Source organism: Quercus lobata, chromosome 11, assembly GCF_001633185.2.
Source record: "Quercus lobata isolate SW786 chromosome 11, ValleyOak3.0 Primary Assembly, whole genome shotgun sequence".
NCBI lineage: Eukaryota > Viridiplantae > Streptophyta > Magnoliopsida > Fagales > Fagaceae > Quercus > Quercus lobata.
The window spans coordinates 47,586,612-47,602,956 of NC_044914.1; the positions used below are offsets into that span (position 1 = coordinate 47,586,612).

General features: G+C 34.6%; 1 pseudogene; it reads left to right on the plus strand.

The window, feature by feature from the left end:
- The first annotated feature begins 12,269 nt into the window (after positions 1–12,269).
- LOC115968623 lies at positions 12,270–15,518 on the plus strand (annotated as a pseudogene).
- The last annotated feature ends 827 nt before the right edge of the window (positions 15,519–16,345 follow it).

The following is a 16,345-nucleotide window of genomic DNA, read 5'->3' on the forward strand; positions in this document are numbered from 1 at the left end:
TAGTAGTAGTGAATACAAGATCTCAACAGTTACAGGTTAACAATTACAAAGCTTGAACTAGTCCTAGTTACAAGGTTTGTAGGATTACAAAGTTTGTAGTGAATAAGGATGAACAAGGTAGTAGTAGTAGAAGTAGGGTGAGTTCTCTCTCTAAGAAGGCTAGTTCTAAGGGAAGAGAAATCAGAAGTAAAACTTGACTTGAAAAACCCTGAAATTTAAGGGACAACCCCCCTTAAATAGGCAAAATTTCGGAGTGAACAGTGTCATGAACAGTAAAAGTAAATAGTATTTTGTGAACAGTGATCCGTGAACAGTAATCCGTGAACAGTAATCAGTGAACAGTAATCTGTGAATAGTGTTTTTTCCACTTTTTGAAATAAAACTTTTGAACTTTTGACAATTATTAGGTCCAACATGTCAGGAGAAGCATGGCAAAAGGCAAAAGGAGAAGCATGCATGCCACCACCAAGTACGTAGATGCTCCATTCTTTTCTAAAAAGACTTCAAAGGTGACATCTTGTGTAGACAAAAAGGAAGCCTTTGTCAGAGCATCATTTCTTCACAACCATCATGGCCTGTGCCTTTTAAACTATTTTGAATATTGGAATAGATCTGGCCGTTGTGCAGGCTAGACAAATAGTGGCCGTTGTGCAGGCTAGACAAATAGGGGAATCAAAATCTTCCGCAAAATCCGGAGTATCGTGAATTAGTTCCGGATTTTCCGCAACATATTTGTGAAGGACAATAAAATATTTTGGCTGTTGTGCAAGCCAGACAAATAAAGTAACACCAGTCTCGAAATAGTAGTGACCTCATTAATCAGTAGAGGGAGCATCGGATGGATATCCAACAAAAGGATCAAAAGGACCTTGTGGAGAATCACATACATGTTCATGGTAAATAGCATACTTATTACAGAATCCACAATATAAAATTGGCTCAAATGTTGGAGTTTTTCCTGGGATAAGGAGACTGTTTAGATTAGGATGATCTTTTGTTTATAGGTGAACAAAGGCATCAGCATAGAGTTTGGGACCAAAAACAGCAATTCTACCTGTGCTTCCTATGAAATGATAATTTTTCCATAGATCATGAGCAACTTCGTGAATTTGATTATTAAAATAATTTCTCCACCATTTTGCAAGACCAGAAGGATCTTTAAAGGACAATTGAGAATTTCCCTTGAACCAAGGCCCTTGGTGAGTATAACCATTAATGAGAATGAGATGCTTTGAGGGGTTAACATTCATCCAGTTATTCCTCTCCCATTTTGGTAGAGTGCTCCAGCATCTAATAGTAACAAAAGGTCTAGTGGAAGAGTTTTCAAACCCTTTAATAGCATTCTGAATGATCTGTGGAAGTTGGCTGACTTGTTTATGACTTGTCAACTTTACAAATCTAACAAAGCCATATTCAAACATTTGGGAAAGCCAGCTAGAATTAGGATCATCATCATCACTATCATCTGAATCTTCATCAGTGAAATATGAACCATCACCAAAATTAATAAGGCGACCGGGAAATGGATGTTTCTTTTCATATATTCTGAGACTGCTCCCAAAGTGATCTTCCCATTCAAGCTGAATAAAGACATTATCACCTTCGTCTATTTCATTAGGGTCAGGAATAGTAGCAGTAACAAGTTTTCTGAAATACTTGGACCATAGGTCAAAAGACCTAGACATAGCCTTGCTATTCAGAATACGAGATTGTAAATCTGAAGGCAAGTTGGCAACAGCACTTCTTAACATGGATTGGGTCTTAAGACTCAATCTAGCATAATCAGTGCCCATTATAGTCTTTTTATCCATCGAATGGATTTCCTCTTTACCAAAGAGTTGACTAATGTAGGCTTTAAGACGGCTCACAAGAGCCTCATTTTTTGAAACAGGGTTATTTTCTGGAACAAAGTCAATATTTGAAGCAAGGTCATTATTTGGAATAAGGTTACCATAATGGCTCATGTAAATCTCGTTTTGAGCAGTAAGGTTAACAAGGTGGATTTCAAGGGCTCTAAGGGTTTTGTGAAAAACTTATTGTGGTTTTTGGTAAAAGCAAACTGAAGGTTATCAAGAATGAATTTAATAGAATCTGGTAATTCTGAATAGGTTCCATTGTGGAATTGTAGATTTTTTGACAAAACTTCCTGTAAAGCAATTAATATATCACCATTAGAGTATGTCACCTCTGCTGGGACATCTCCTTGAAGGGATGTTGATCCACTGGGTTTTACACCAGAAGATGCGCCTTCATGCATTTTAAAAGGTCGTCCCGCTGGGAACCCTTTGTTTTGGGAATAGTCCTGTGCAGGAGTTTTTCCCTTGTTTTTTCTTTCCATAATAACCCACTTACTGGTGGTATAAATATGAATATTATTATTGTCCCACTTATTAGTGGTATTTATCCACGCATCATCATTATCCGATTCCTGCAAAGAACCATTAATATTGTTAGGATAATGGATAGTTTTTAACATTTTGGTGTTATGAAAATTACCTTTAAAATCATCAGAATTCATTATTAGTTCTTGAACAAGTTCATTCATGGGAGAGTCTTTCTTATAAGACAGATTATCAATATCAATTTCAAACTTTGAAGCAAATTTGAATTTTACTTTCTGTCCAAATGGATCAGCAGTAATTCCATCATGTTCAACAAGAAAGGGATACAAAGCATTAATAAATGGCAGACCAAGAATCACTTTATCAGTCATATTTTTGACAAGAACAGAAGGAATCTTGAAACAAACATTATCATGGCACACTTGAGCATTATTCAATTCATACTTAATTTTCATTTGAGAACCATTAGCAGAAACCAATCTTTCAGTAGATTTCTCAAAATATTTTGAGGGAATTAATCCTTCTTGGATACAGTTCATATCGGCACCAAAATCAATCATAGCAATAACAGTGAAATGATAATCAGGAGAAACAACAATTTTAACCTTTGTAAACCATTTTGGAGGAAATAATTTATTAACAAAAGCAAGTTGGGGATTAATGAAAGTATCAGGAGTACCTTTATCAGAAAGAAGAGTCTGTTGACTGGAATCATTTCCATCACTGTGCTCATTTTGTTCGTTATTGGACTTATTAAGATCTTTATCAAGTTTTAGCATTGTCAATTCTTGTTTGAGATTATGGTTATCACTTTTCATGCTTTTAAATTCATGTTTTAATTCATTTATCTCTTGTTTAACAATATGGATTTCATTTTGGAGATCATTAACAGTTAGTTCTTTAGATTTCTTTTTATTAAATCTTTCCAAAGTTTCTTCAAAGCTTATAGTAGATTTTGGTTTTTTACCAGTTTCATCTCTTATCAAATTTTTCTTAAACCTATCTAAATATTCTTTCTGGAGTTCAGGGTTTTGAATTTGATTTATTAGTTGAATTATTATTTTTCATCTTCTTCACTCTTGGTGAGAGCATTAATAACATTGCAACAAGAATCTCTACAACCAATTTTAATATTAGGAGAATCAGAAGAATCATCAGCAGATTGATAGCAAGAATCAGATGAAGAAGAGAAATCATCTTCCAAAGAATCAGACGAATTGTTTGATTCAAGGATTCTGAATAATTCTTCTTGCGCATTATCATCAATGTTTAACATGTTGAACTTGTTTTTCAATTTACCAGGTTTTTCTTTACAGTCTTTACTAAAGTGTTCAAGTTTACCACAGTTAAAACATTTACCTTTACTTGATCTCTGTTTAACATGTTTTTTAGAAACATTTTTCTTCTTAGCATAGAAATCATTGGGTTTAACAAAGTTATTTCTGTATTTTTTATAGTTTTTATGGCTTTTATCGTGTTTTTTACTTTTTTGCTTAGAGGGAGCAATAGGAGGCAAACCATATTGTTCGCAAAAATTTCTCATTTCATATTTAGCTTTTCTTTTATTCTTTAATTGGTGTTTTAACAATTTTTCATCATTGCACATATTAATGCCAAGTTTTTTAATAGTACTGAAAATATCACCATAAGTTAAGTTATCATAATCAATAGAATCATTTTTACCCATTAATTCTTGTTTTACCTTATGAGCAAAGATAGGAGGCAGACCGTCAATAAACTTTTCTTTCCAATAAGGCTTATGGCAATCTTTCCGGAGCATCACCTTGGAAGTAAAAACATTTTGATACCATCTGTAATCAGACATAGTTGGACAACTCAAATTATTCAGATAATCAGAAACACGGGATGAAATATTGGATGGAGTACCAACAAAATGTTTGAGAATGGTATAGATCAAGGTATTAACACCATCAGGAATACCACAACCAATACTTTCATCAAAAATAGGCAAACCTTCATCATTCTTTTTAATAGCATGTTTAATAGACTCTTTGGATTCTTCAGTGATGTATGAATCCCACCATCCACGAAGAGTACCAGAAAAACCAGTAAGAAGCAGGTTAACAATTTCAGGTTGATCAAGATCATGGTTGTTTTGATAAGCAATACCAACCATAGACATGTGACTAATTTTATTAATGATTTCCTGTTCAGACAAACCATCAATATTCCATTCATAGAGCTTATCAGCAGAGACAGAAAACTGTGTGTGAAAAGATCTTTCTTCAAACTGCATATCAGGAGGAGTAGGTTTTGGATACCAATTTTTTGTAAAAGACATGGGTTTGGAGTTCCCAACAAATCTTTTAATTTCTGGGAAATCATCATCAAAGATTCTTTTTGCAGGAACAGAAGAAACAGAAGAAACAGTATCAGAATCTGTATTTTCTTCAGAAACAATTTCTTTTTTGGAAATAGTTCGATTAGTTGGAGTACTTGTAGAAGTACCAATACCCTCAGTTTTAATCTTTAAATTAGAAAGCATTTTGTCAACAATTTCAAGAGTCTTGGATTGAGAAGTTTTAAACATAACTTTTTCTCTTTGACTGGGTAAATCAATCAAAGGTTTCTCAGTTTTAACAGGAACAGATTTTTCAGAAACGGGAACAGATTTTTCAACAATTTTTTCTTCAATACGGTCAAGCTGTTGACCAATAACATGCAAAGATTGGTTAGTAAAATTGTTTTGTTCAATAAGACTAATAATAGGAGCTTGATCATCAGCAATTTTGAAAGGAGAGGCCTTCACTTCCTCTTTCGTCACTTCATCTTTTTTAGTAGTTATCAAAATTGAATCAAGAGGAGGATGACTAGACCTAATAATGGTTTTATCAATCTTAACAAAATTTGATTTCTTTATCACATTCAAATGTTGTTTTGAAACCTCATTATTTGGAACATAATGGTTTTCAAGAAAATCAAAAAACAAAATATGTTTTTTCAATTGATTCATCATTTCCAACCATTTTCTTTTAACACGGTCTTTATCAGACTGAGCAAAATTATCTTGGAAATATTTTCTCTTGGTTTTGTTTGATGCAAGCATAAACTCATTGTACAAAGAATCCCAGTCAATTTCAAAATCATCATTTAAAACAGTCAAAACTCGTAATTGATTTTGGTAAACAGGAGGAGTTTCAATAGGAGAATCAAAATCAGATGGAGTAACAGAAACAAAGTCTTCCTCATCTTCATTAGCAGTTTTAATAAATGGAGTGGAAGTTTCAGGTTTAGTTGAATAGTAAACAGAGCTAATTTGGGATTTATCACTTGAAATACCTTTTAGCTTTAAATCAGAGGCTGTTTCCAAATTCTTTTTCAAAAATTCATTGATCTCGCGATCTCTTTTTGAAATACTTTCAGATCCAACAAAGGAATGTCTTCCTTCGTTGATTCTCAAAGGTGGATTGTTTTGAAAACTTATTTTAACAGTACCATCAAGATATTGTTGAATATGGGTGAGATCAAGCTCATCAAAAATGGGTTTAGCAGGAGGGGTTTCTTGTTCTAACACCCAATCATTAGGAAGTTTAACATCTTGCCATTGAATCATTTTTGGAACTTGGATTTTGGCATCAGGGGTTGAACATTGAATTAACATGGTTTTACCTGAAGGTTCTCTAGGCATTATAGCACAAGGATTCATTTGAGTACCCATTAGTCTATAATAAATGCGGTAGATCAAAGCAAAAGGCTTAGTACCCTCTTCCATGTGATAACCAGATGAAGCAATATTCAATGTCAAAGCTTTAATAATATTAGGATCATCCAAAGCAGGAGTAAGATCAGGATAACAGTTAAAATAAATAGGACCATCATACAAAGAAGCAGTGATCATACCAAGAATGCTATCTTTAAAAATCTTAAATCTAGCATCTCTTAAACACATGAGAACAGAAGCATTAATACCCTTTCGGGTGAGTGGTTTAATAGCAACTTGAACCCATACCAATATGCAAATAACTGAATTTTTTAGCAGCAATGAAGTCATTAATATTCTTTTTAGTAAACAAACAGCATTTTTCATGAATTCTTGAAATAGAGAAAATTTGTTCAACAGTTCTAGCTTTATAAGCAGAATGAAAAGTACTTTCAACAAAACTAGTTTTATAAATAGTTTTAGTATCAACTTTAGGAATAGTCCATTTACGAAAATCAGGGATCACCTCATTATCATCAATAGTGTGATCTTCTTCATTTACAATATCAGGAGGACAACTAGTCCTGGAGCTGATAGAGGAGTTGGATCTCCACAACTTATCCATACTATCCTAGGTTCAACACTCAGTTATCATGTTTTTCTCACAACTGTTGCATTTCGTAACACATACCCTAACCAACCTCATACCTCTCATGCCCTACACGCCCTCTCTTGGCTCAAACGGGCCTTACAGCTAGGTCCTAGGAATTCACTTTACGACTAGGGTGGCGCCAACGACGGTAAGAAGGGAACACAACAACGGAATATCAAGCGTTCGGGTAGACATGGACAAGAAGACAAAGAACACAACCACACTACCACCGGCCAGAAAAGAGTGGCTCTGATACCATAAATAAGAATTAGAAGCTAAGGGGTCTGGGAATTGCAAGAATTTAGAAGTCCTCCGTTGAATGGAATAGGGTGGGAAAGACAGACAGGTTTGAAAATGGCTGGATTAGCAGGAGGAAGGGCGGCCCTACCCTGAAAGAAAGGTGTACGTACGTAAATAAAGAGGCTAGTTATGGCCTTTACTTGATAGGGCCCCTTCCCATCTATCTTGACCGGGAAGAGGGGTGAGGCCCTTGTAGAAGCCCTGCCCGCCCTTCTCTATTTTGAGGGATCCCTCATATTTAGGATTCTAGGCTTCTTGGACTCGTAACAAACATCTAGGAACAAGAATAGGGTCAATAGTCTCTGCCGTTGCAAGTCCTTTTCCTTCCGCGGAGATGGGCCATTTTTTTTTTTTTTTTTGTTCACTACGGCACGAAATCATGAAGAAGCTAGAATAACTCAGAAAGAGAGTGGCACCTAGCCATTGAAAGCGTTCGTTGTCTTTGTAAAGGAACAATACGATCTTGGATTGGCCCCCTTCACATGACCTAGAAAGAAAAAGAAGTCCATGCTACTATAAGGCCTCTAAACTCCTTCATCAAGACACTGTTGCGTTGCCCATAGGGATGGGGCTACCCCGACTTCCATAGGTCCTTGGTTTGACCTCCTAATGAGAATGGAGGTCCTTGCACGAGCATTGCATCCCTAAGACTTGCTTGCTCTGTATGGAGTGCCATGTGGTTCCTCAAGTGCCAACCGCAGAGAGGAATGCCATCAACTAGGGCGCTATTGGCCACTAACCACTCGCTCGCTAGCTGCTCGGGCTCCGTGTTTCAAGTTCGTTATCCTAATCGTCTCCTCTGCTCCACTAGGAGCCTGGCCCCATCTTATATCTTATCTACTGCCTTGCTCCTTGACTCCCTATAGCTCCAGCCGCTTGCTATAATAGCTTGCTTCTCGTGTGGCTTGCACCCTAGGTGGTGTAGATGAGCCAGAATGGGCTTAGCAGTAGGCCTATGTTTCAGAGTGCATGCGTAAAGGCATGATTAGTTCCACAAATCTCACTACACTAACCATAGTAAACTCCTTCTCATTGTACCGAAATAGAGATCTGATTTAAACGCTAGGTATAGCATCACATTTGACACCTGAGGAAGGTACAGCCAAACTATGAGGTACATCAGTAGGTGTTACAATAATACGTAGATGAGTTTTGGCTGGTACAACCACTCTATTGTCCACTTCTAATAAACATGACTGACCAAATTCTAGATCATCTTCTGGAATCGTATAACTGTTAAAAGCAGCATAGTGTGGAATCTGGATCGTTTCATCGAGCACCATTTCTTTTAGATATAAAGGTGTTCTGACTCTATTGGATCAAGTCATAATCTACGCCTTTTACTAGTATACTACTATGGGGAGTGACTAAGCTCTATTTCAGAGATTGGACTCTCTTACTATGATTAGCCCTTACTAGTAAGAAGCTGTTCCCGAGCTAAGTTCCCTGGATCCACGTGTTCCTAGTCGGGCCTAAATGAATGAATGAAGAAGCGCGCCCGGGTAGACTTCCAGAGCTCTTGCTCTGCGTATCCTCCTACATATATTATTCTGGGGGTCATAAAACATACGAACCACCTACTTTTTAAAGCTTAAAGCCCTACCATTATATTTTTAAAAATGAAAGCTAGTTTCCCTCACTAATAAAAAACTTTTTTAGGTAATTGGATAAGAAGCATTTGAATTGTTCCTTTGGTTAATTCATTGAACTATTTTAATATGAATGAATTCAGAGAATCTCATAGTTATAAAACGTGGTATTTATAGCATGCTACTAGGGTTTTAAAAATTTAAATAATAAAAAGTCATAGCTAATTGTGCCTTTGGTTAATTCATTGAACTATTTTAATATGAATGAATTTAGAGAATCTCATAGTTATAAAACGTGGTATTTATAGCAAGCTACTAGGGTTTTAAAAATTTAAATAATAAAAAGTCATAGCTAATTGTGCCTTTGGTTAATTCATTGAACTATTTTAATATGAATGAATTTAGAGAATCTCATAGTTATAAAACGTGGTATTTATAGCATGCTACTAGGGTTTTAAAAATTTAAATAGTAAAAAGTCATAGCTAAGGCTCAAATTTAAATAGTAAAAAGTCATAGCTAAGGCTCAAACTTGAGATTAGTTGGCCAAAACACGCGTAGCATACCACTAAGCTACTGATTCACTTATGTCTTAAAGTTACATAATTGTATATATATTGTTCGTTTCGGTCAGTTATGGTGTCAAAAAATCCAGCACCACCACCAAATTTTTTGAAATTTGAAAACCAAAACCGAAATCAGAAAAATCAAACATATATATATATATATATATATAAGCCTTCTCTCCCTTTCTACATAATTTATTTGACTTGGAGTCAATAATCCGACTGCAATTAATTCCTAAGGAAAATCGACTAAGATGTATGAGTACACTTTGTCTCAATTGGTACATATCATATATTTACAATTATTCATAAAAAAAAAATACAAAAATACTTAAAAACGGGGTTCAAAGAAAAGACATATGTTATGTATGTAACTTGATTTTTTTTTAATGAAATTTAGACAACCGCATATATTGAAATTGGAATTTTACATTGACGTTTAACTCCTATTTACTGCGTCAATTCTATGAAGATGATGAATCCTAAATAAAAAAAGAATCCTATTAGAGTGTTATAGACTATTACTATTTTGTATAAATGTAAATTAAAACACCAAAACATGAAATTTTGGTCCGTCAATTATTCTTGCACCCCTACTAACAATTACATTTTGTGCTCTCATTTTTATTATATGAGGTGATTTGACCTTAATTTCTCTTTTTGAGGTGAACAGGAACACAAAGCCATCAACAACTAATCAATTCTTTTTTTTCTTTTATCTTTGCATAAACAACTAATCCATTCACAAAGAATTTTTTTTTTTTTTTTTTACGCTTATAGATGTAGTAGTAATTTTCATGGTTAATTCTCTAGTGTTCATCAAATTGCAATATCATGGAATAGAATAAAACCCATTGTTGAGGACCAAAATGTGATAAGAAAGCCCATTCCATGAAAAGCAAAAAAATAAAAAATAAAAATAAAAAACCATGGACCTTAACAAAAGAAGGTCCAACTCATGATGTTAAGAAGGATCATGAGGGCCCAAAGGCCGAAAAAGAAGGAAATTTTTTTTTTTTTTTTAAAAGGAAGAGGACCCAAGCTTAAGCCAGGAAACAGATCCTTAGAGAGAAAACCTGAAAATCCTGAGAAGGATGCAGATAGCTTAGAAGATCCTTTGCTAAACCATATACAAGTTTTACTTCAAATGCAGTTATAAATTGAAATTTTTGACATGATTATATGTATCATTGGCATTCAATTTTTTTCGAATATATGATTATTTGAAGCTTGTGCTCATAAATTTAGGACCTCGTGCTCGTAAATTTATATAATCATGGACACGACACGGGACATTGTGAAACCACAATTGTTGAAAAATTAGGACACTAAGGATTCAACAATATGGCTAAATTTATTTCAAGTTTTCAAAAAAAAAAAATTTATAAGTAGTAATTTTTGTTGAACAAAAGGATTGAGTACACAAGAGGTATACTTAATGAATAACATGGCTAGAAATGATATGTTCCTGAAGTCAATATCGACTTGAACAACATTCTGAAAACTTGGAGCTTCAAGTGTGAAATAGTCCGTTCACACCCCTAAAAAATTTGAAATAAATAATAACTATCAAAATCTTTAAAAACACATTTAAAATCAAAAGTCTTTTTTTCCATCCAACATAATGAGGATGCGCTTGCAGAATGTGCTTGTTGTGTCTGACCTATCAGGGGTTTTGAAGTGTCTGTGCTTCCTATGATAAATTATCAATTAAGTTGTATGTCTAATACTTCCTCTCAAACTCCCCTAAAACCCAACATGTGGGATCTTTAAGGAAGATTGTAGACAAGGTTTGAAACCAAACCACCTTTAAGGTAGGGTGGAGACAACATTTGAACTTAGACCACATGTTTTGATACTATAATAAATTATCACTTATACCAAAACTTAAAGTTGTTAGAAAATGATGAATTTAATAATTTAATTATTATTCTAACAAAATTGTTCTTTTGATCTTTTTTTTTTTTTTTGCTTATTGTAAGCTAATGTCTTTTTTTCTTTTGAATGGGTGTATCATATTCTTGAAAACGCGTTTAAGAAGGAAACCGTGGGTTTGGTTACAAGAGTATGATGAGAAGGTATTGTGAAATATATATATATATATATATATATATATATAAAATTACACATGTAAATATGCAATTGATGAGTTTTGAACCCACTTTATCACGCCTCGAACCCAACTATAAAGATAGACACATGACAACCACCACACGCTTATAAAGTAAGCACCCTACAGGTGTGCAAGGCTTTCTTAGTAACTAAAGTTTATCCTCAAAAATTAAATCAAATAAATCCAAATACCTCAACAATTTCTTTATAAATAGATCTCCAATAATTTAATAGGAACAAAATTCAAACCTCATGTACATAATGCCAATTGGCCAATAAATATAAAACTATTAGAAGACTATCCAATCCCAAAATCACTAAGCTTCTTTTTCCTGCTCACAACATAACATCAAAACTCCCAAAATTTGCTATTCTTCACAATATGAAACTAGAGGGGAAAAAATGGGTGAGCTGACAACTCAATATGTAACCAAAATCCTAATAAGTTCTATTAAGCAATAGATCTGTAAAGTAATAAGATGTAATATGAGTTTTAAAAATTTATAATATACTATGGGTTTTCAAAAATAACTAAAGAAGTTTCATAGTCTTAAAATAATAAGTTGCAAATAAATCACATACTTTAATCTTACAAATATATCATAGATGGTTTAGAAAGTAGTCAGTTTTCCATATATCAAAAGCTATAACTTACAATAGGTTCCAAAATACATAAGCAGTTTAAGTGACTTAGTTCAAATACTCATATATTTCCAAAATCACATATGTAGTTTTAAGGACTCAAAATAGTAATATTCGTTGACTTTAAAACTGAAGTATTATTGTTCTTTGATTACGAGAAATTTCTACCCATAATTATAAAATTTTACTTATCATCTTTATGCCACTATATTATGGTAATCAAGGGCTTTGTAGAATTTAGCTAGCTTCCAATAGTTTCCCCCCTATCCCTTTTGATTCCGATGCTTAACTCTTGATTATCATTCTTGTGATTTGTGAAGTTGTGCTGCATTATATACCCAGGGTTGGTTCTTAATTATATATTTTTAAAAATAGCAGAGTACTTCTCTTCTATTTGACCATGTTGAAGTTTAGGTGCCAGTAGTCTTTCTTCATAGCAAGTTCATGAGGAATTCACTTGTTGAATAAGGTTGATGGGGATGGGCCTACCTTATTTGCAAAAATCATGAAAATCTCTAGTTATTTAGATGGTTTACAAGGTTGCCTATTCACATTGTTTCATTTTTTGAAAAGAGATCTAGTGAACCACTGATGCATAGTCAAATCTGAATCTGCATGTGATCACTCAGCAGTGAATTGTTCCTTGATGAAGCGTATGCATCAAATCTGTTGGAGTTTATATCCTGGGGAACACAAAATATCTAGAAATTCTGAATAAGCATGTAAAAAGTTTTTTTTTTGTAAACTCTTGATTGTTGTCATGAACGTTGTTGACTTTCAAATCCTCAATATTGAAGTTATATCTAAGAGATGTTTGAATGTATTTTCCTTCTGAAAATTAGAACGTGGATGGATGCCAAGCGTTAGGAATTTTATTTCTGGTTCTCTTTGTTTCCTATAATTTTACTTTGATTTTTTTTGCAGAAACTTCACAATCAAAGAAATTTCGACATGGCATATATGGTAAAGATCCAACAGTGGAGACTAGCTTTCTGCCTGACAGGTGTGGTATCTCTCTCTCCTCCTTCCCCCTGGCTCTCTCTCTCTCCCTCTGGTTTTGGTACTAACGTGTGATCTTAGAGGTGATGAGGATACGCTTTCAGTGAGAGGGAGGCAGAGGAACAAGCTGAACGTGAAAGGCTGCAGAGACAGTGGTTTCTTGAGGAGGAGCAGATTCGAAGTACTTTGTGTTCTGATACCCGATAAAATTAACGTGAATGCATGAAAACTAATTTCCTATTGAATCAAGCTTTTTGTGTATTTCAGATGAGCCTCTTCAAATTACTTACAGCTACTGGGATGGAGCTGGGCATAGGCGGGTGCTTCAGGTGAGTAGTGGTTACCTGAACTGCATACTATTAAAACTGCTTGTAGTTTTCTCTTTCTCAAATTTTTTAGGTGATTGATGTTAGTGTAACCTAAAGAAAAAAAGAAATAAGAGAGAGATCATAATATTCTTCTTCCTGGCCCGTTTTCTAATCATTTAGGTATGGAAGGGGGATACCATAGGAGAGTTCCTTTGGGCTGTACAGCAGCAACTTGCACCTGAGTTTCGAGAAATTAGGACAACCTCAGTGGAGAATTTGCTTTATGTGAAAGAAGATCTTATCATTCCCCATGTAAGATACTATTGAATACAAGAATTTAGTTATGGTTGTGATATTCTGCTGCTGAACATGTACTAATTAATTCGATTCCACTTGTTCCCATGATTTTGTAATTGCAGCAGCGTAGTTTCTATGCGCTAATCGTGAACAAGGCTAGGGGCAAAGGTGGACTGGTATCAATTTTTCAAATTTACTCCTCTTTTAATTTGTTGTGTTTCCTTATTTCCCTTTTTGGTTTTTGGAAAAAAAGAGGGGGGGGGGGGGGGGCCTGGACATGCTATCTTGCTGGTTGTTTTGCCCATGTTTGAACTAGTAACTAAATTAACCGAGGAGAAAAATAAGAGATGAGTATTTTGTATTCTGTTTTGAGTATCTTGCAAATATAATTTTATTCACTTATGCCTTATTTTGGGTTTTATAGTGGGTTTCAGCTTGCAACACTTGGTTTGTGTTAGATTCACACTTTCATGACAACCTAACAAGTGAAAAGTTATGGTGTTGTGTGCTTTTGGAAATCTTACATTCTTGATTTCTAAGATTTAAGGAAAATAAAGTTTGAAGCAGCAATATGACTGATAAATGAGAAGATTTTGTAAGATGGTGGATTTTTTGTTGCCAGTCGGGTTTTGTTATATCAAAACTTAATTCATTTGCAGATGACCAAGAAATTGGGCTCTATAACTAAAACAAGTGGCTGTGGACTTTTTTGAACAATTCTTTAGCTCTCTCTCTCTCTTGTTGCAGGTTTGTATTTGATTTGGGTGACTTATTTTATTTATCATTTTTTTTGGAGGGGGGGGGGTGTATTTGCAGCTTTTCCACTTTGATCTGCATTAGGATGTGAGAAAAATTGCTGATGCAACAATAGAAAAGGATGAGGCACATTTCATTCCTGCCTTATCATTATCTATCTCTTATATTTTGTAAATTTAACATTGCCAGAATTGATATTGAAACACATGCACAACCAAACCTGAAATATGGCTTCGATGATGTAAACATGGTGGTTAGGGCCATTTAGGAAATTCCCAATGCTGTATTTGCAATGTTATTGCAAATTTTTATCCTTTTGAATTTAAGGTCTGATTCTGGCAACTCTTCTTCCTCCCTTAAAAATGTGTAGAATATATATGTATATGTGGGCCCTGATCTTTAATTAGAAGCTACATGAAGTTACCAACAGTATAGTAGCGGGTGAAAGGTCATGGGCTCTAATCTCTTGGGGTGAGTTAAATTATAAAGCAAAATCAGGAAAAAAAAGGGGGGGTGGGGGGGGCATGTAAGGTTGGAGCATCTATGTTGAATCTTCCCTATTATGTGTAATTAAAATTTCTTGCATCTCTTTGTGTCAATTCACTAATTTTCTTGAACCTTCTGACAGTCTCATGCTGGGAAAGTTGTTGAGAGGCACTGGTACAAAAAGAACAAGCATATTTTCCCAGCTCCAAGATGGGAGGTGTGCTTTTCTGTGAGTCATAAATTTTAGATTTGACCTATCACTGCATGTATGGCACCCTCAGCTATTAATCTAGGTTGTCTATAACTACCCCAGCATCTCAGTTCTCATTCTAGAACAATTGTTTCAGAAATATCCACTTGACTTCAATCTGTTCAGAAGCTTAGATAGTTGGTGTGATTACTTTTGTTTAGAGTACTTAGCTTATCTGAAGAGTGCTACTCATCTGGGAGTGCAATGGACAAGCGGCATTATGCTCCTTAGATGTTTTCTAATCACTTCTTTTTTTATCTGTGTTTTGGCAGCTATATGACCCAACAAGAAAATGGGAGCGTTATACCATCCATGGGGATTGATTACTCGTCAAAGACATTCCAGGATCAAGAACTTTATGATATGTTTCGAAAGCAGTAGAACCCTATTTTATCATCGGTTGTTTGGGCTCAATTTTTGAATTGTTATGACTTACCTACTAGTTAAGAATGGGAGTTTTAGTTCCTTTACTCTTTTTAAGTAATTCGCATACAGATCATGGAAAATGCTTGAAATAGATTGTAGAGACCATTATTAGTTATAATCTTCTACCACTCTTTTATTTTGTGCTTATACAGATATGGTGAACCAACATCTCTGTCTGCCTTCTTTTCCCATTGTTAAGTTGATCTCATGATAATATTTGGATGACAATTTAAAATATGCCTAAATTGTAGCTGTCCGAATCATAAGGCTACCAAATTTATCAAATATCTTTGGAGATTGCCAAATACTGCAAGTTTTCCCATACAGGGAAGAAGGAATTTATGTCATAGAGACATATAGACAGTACTGGTATGATCGGACTAATTTTGTTTGTGGAAGGATGTTATTCAAAATCTTCATAATTGAAGGTTTTGAAACGGTTTTCTTAAAAGGGATTCAATCACTTTACCGTTCAAGTGAAGCACCTGCCCTAGAAATTGTTGTGGAAGACTTACTTTAGGCTTTATCAAGAAATAAATTGCACTAAACATTTTGTGATATTTAAGCATATATAATATATAAGATCAGGTCATGATTAATTTTGGACTTGGTGCACCACATTACATTTTATTCCATTGTGGTCAATATTGACTGTAGAAATAAAAAGATTTTTTTTTTTTTTTTTGAGAAAAAAAAGAAGAAGAAGAAGGATTATACTCATTCTTTATGATCAATAAAGTGGGTAACTTCTACATTCGAATAAAAGGGCTTGTCATCGAAAATTTATCTATATCCTTAGTTCATTTTGTGCTCTCATTTTTAATATATGGGGTGATTTGACATTAATTTCTCTTTATGAGGTGAACAGGAACACAAAGTGTGGGGATCGGCCCAGAATAATAAGTTGGCTGGGCCCTAGGCCCGTTCGAGGACCAGTTCTTCTGAGGAGACATCGTGGCCC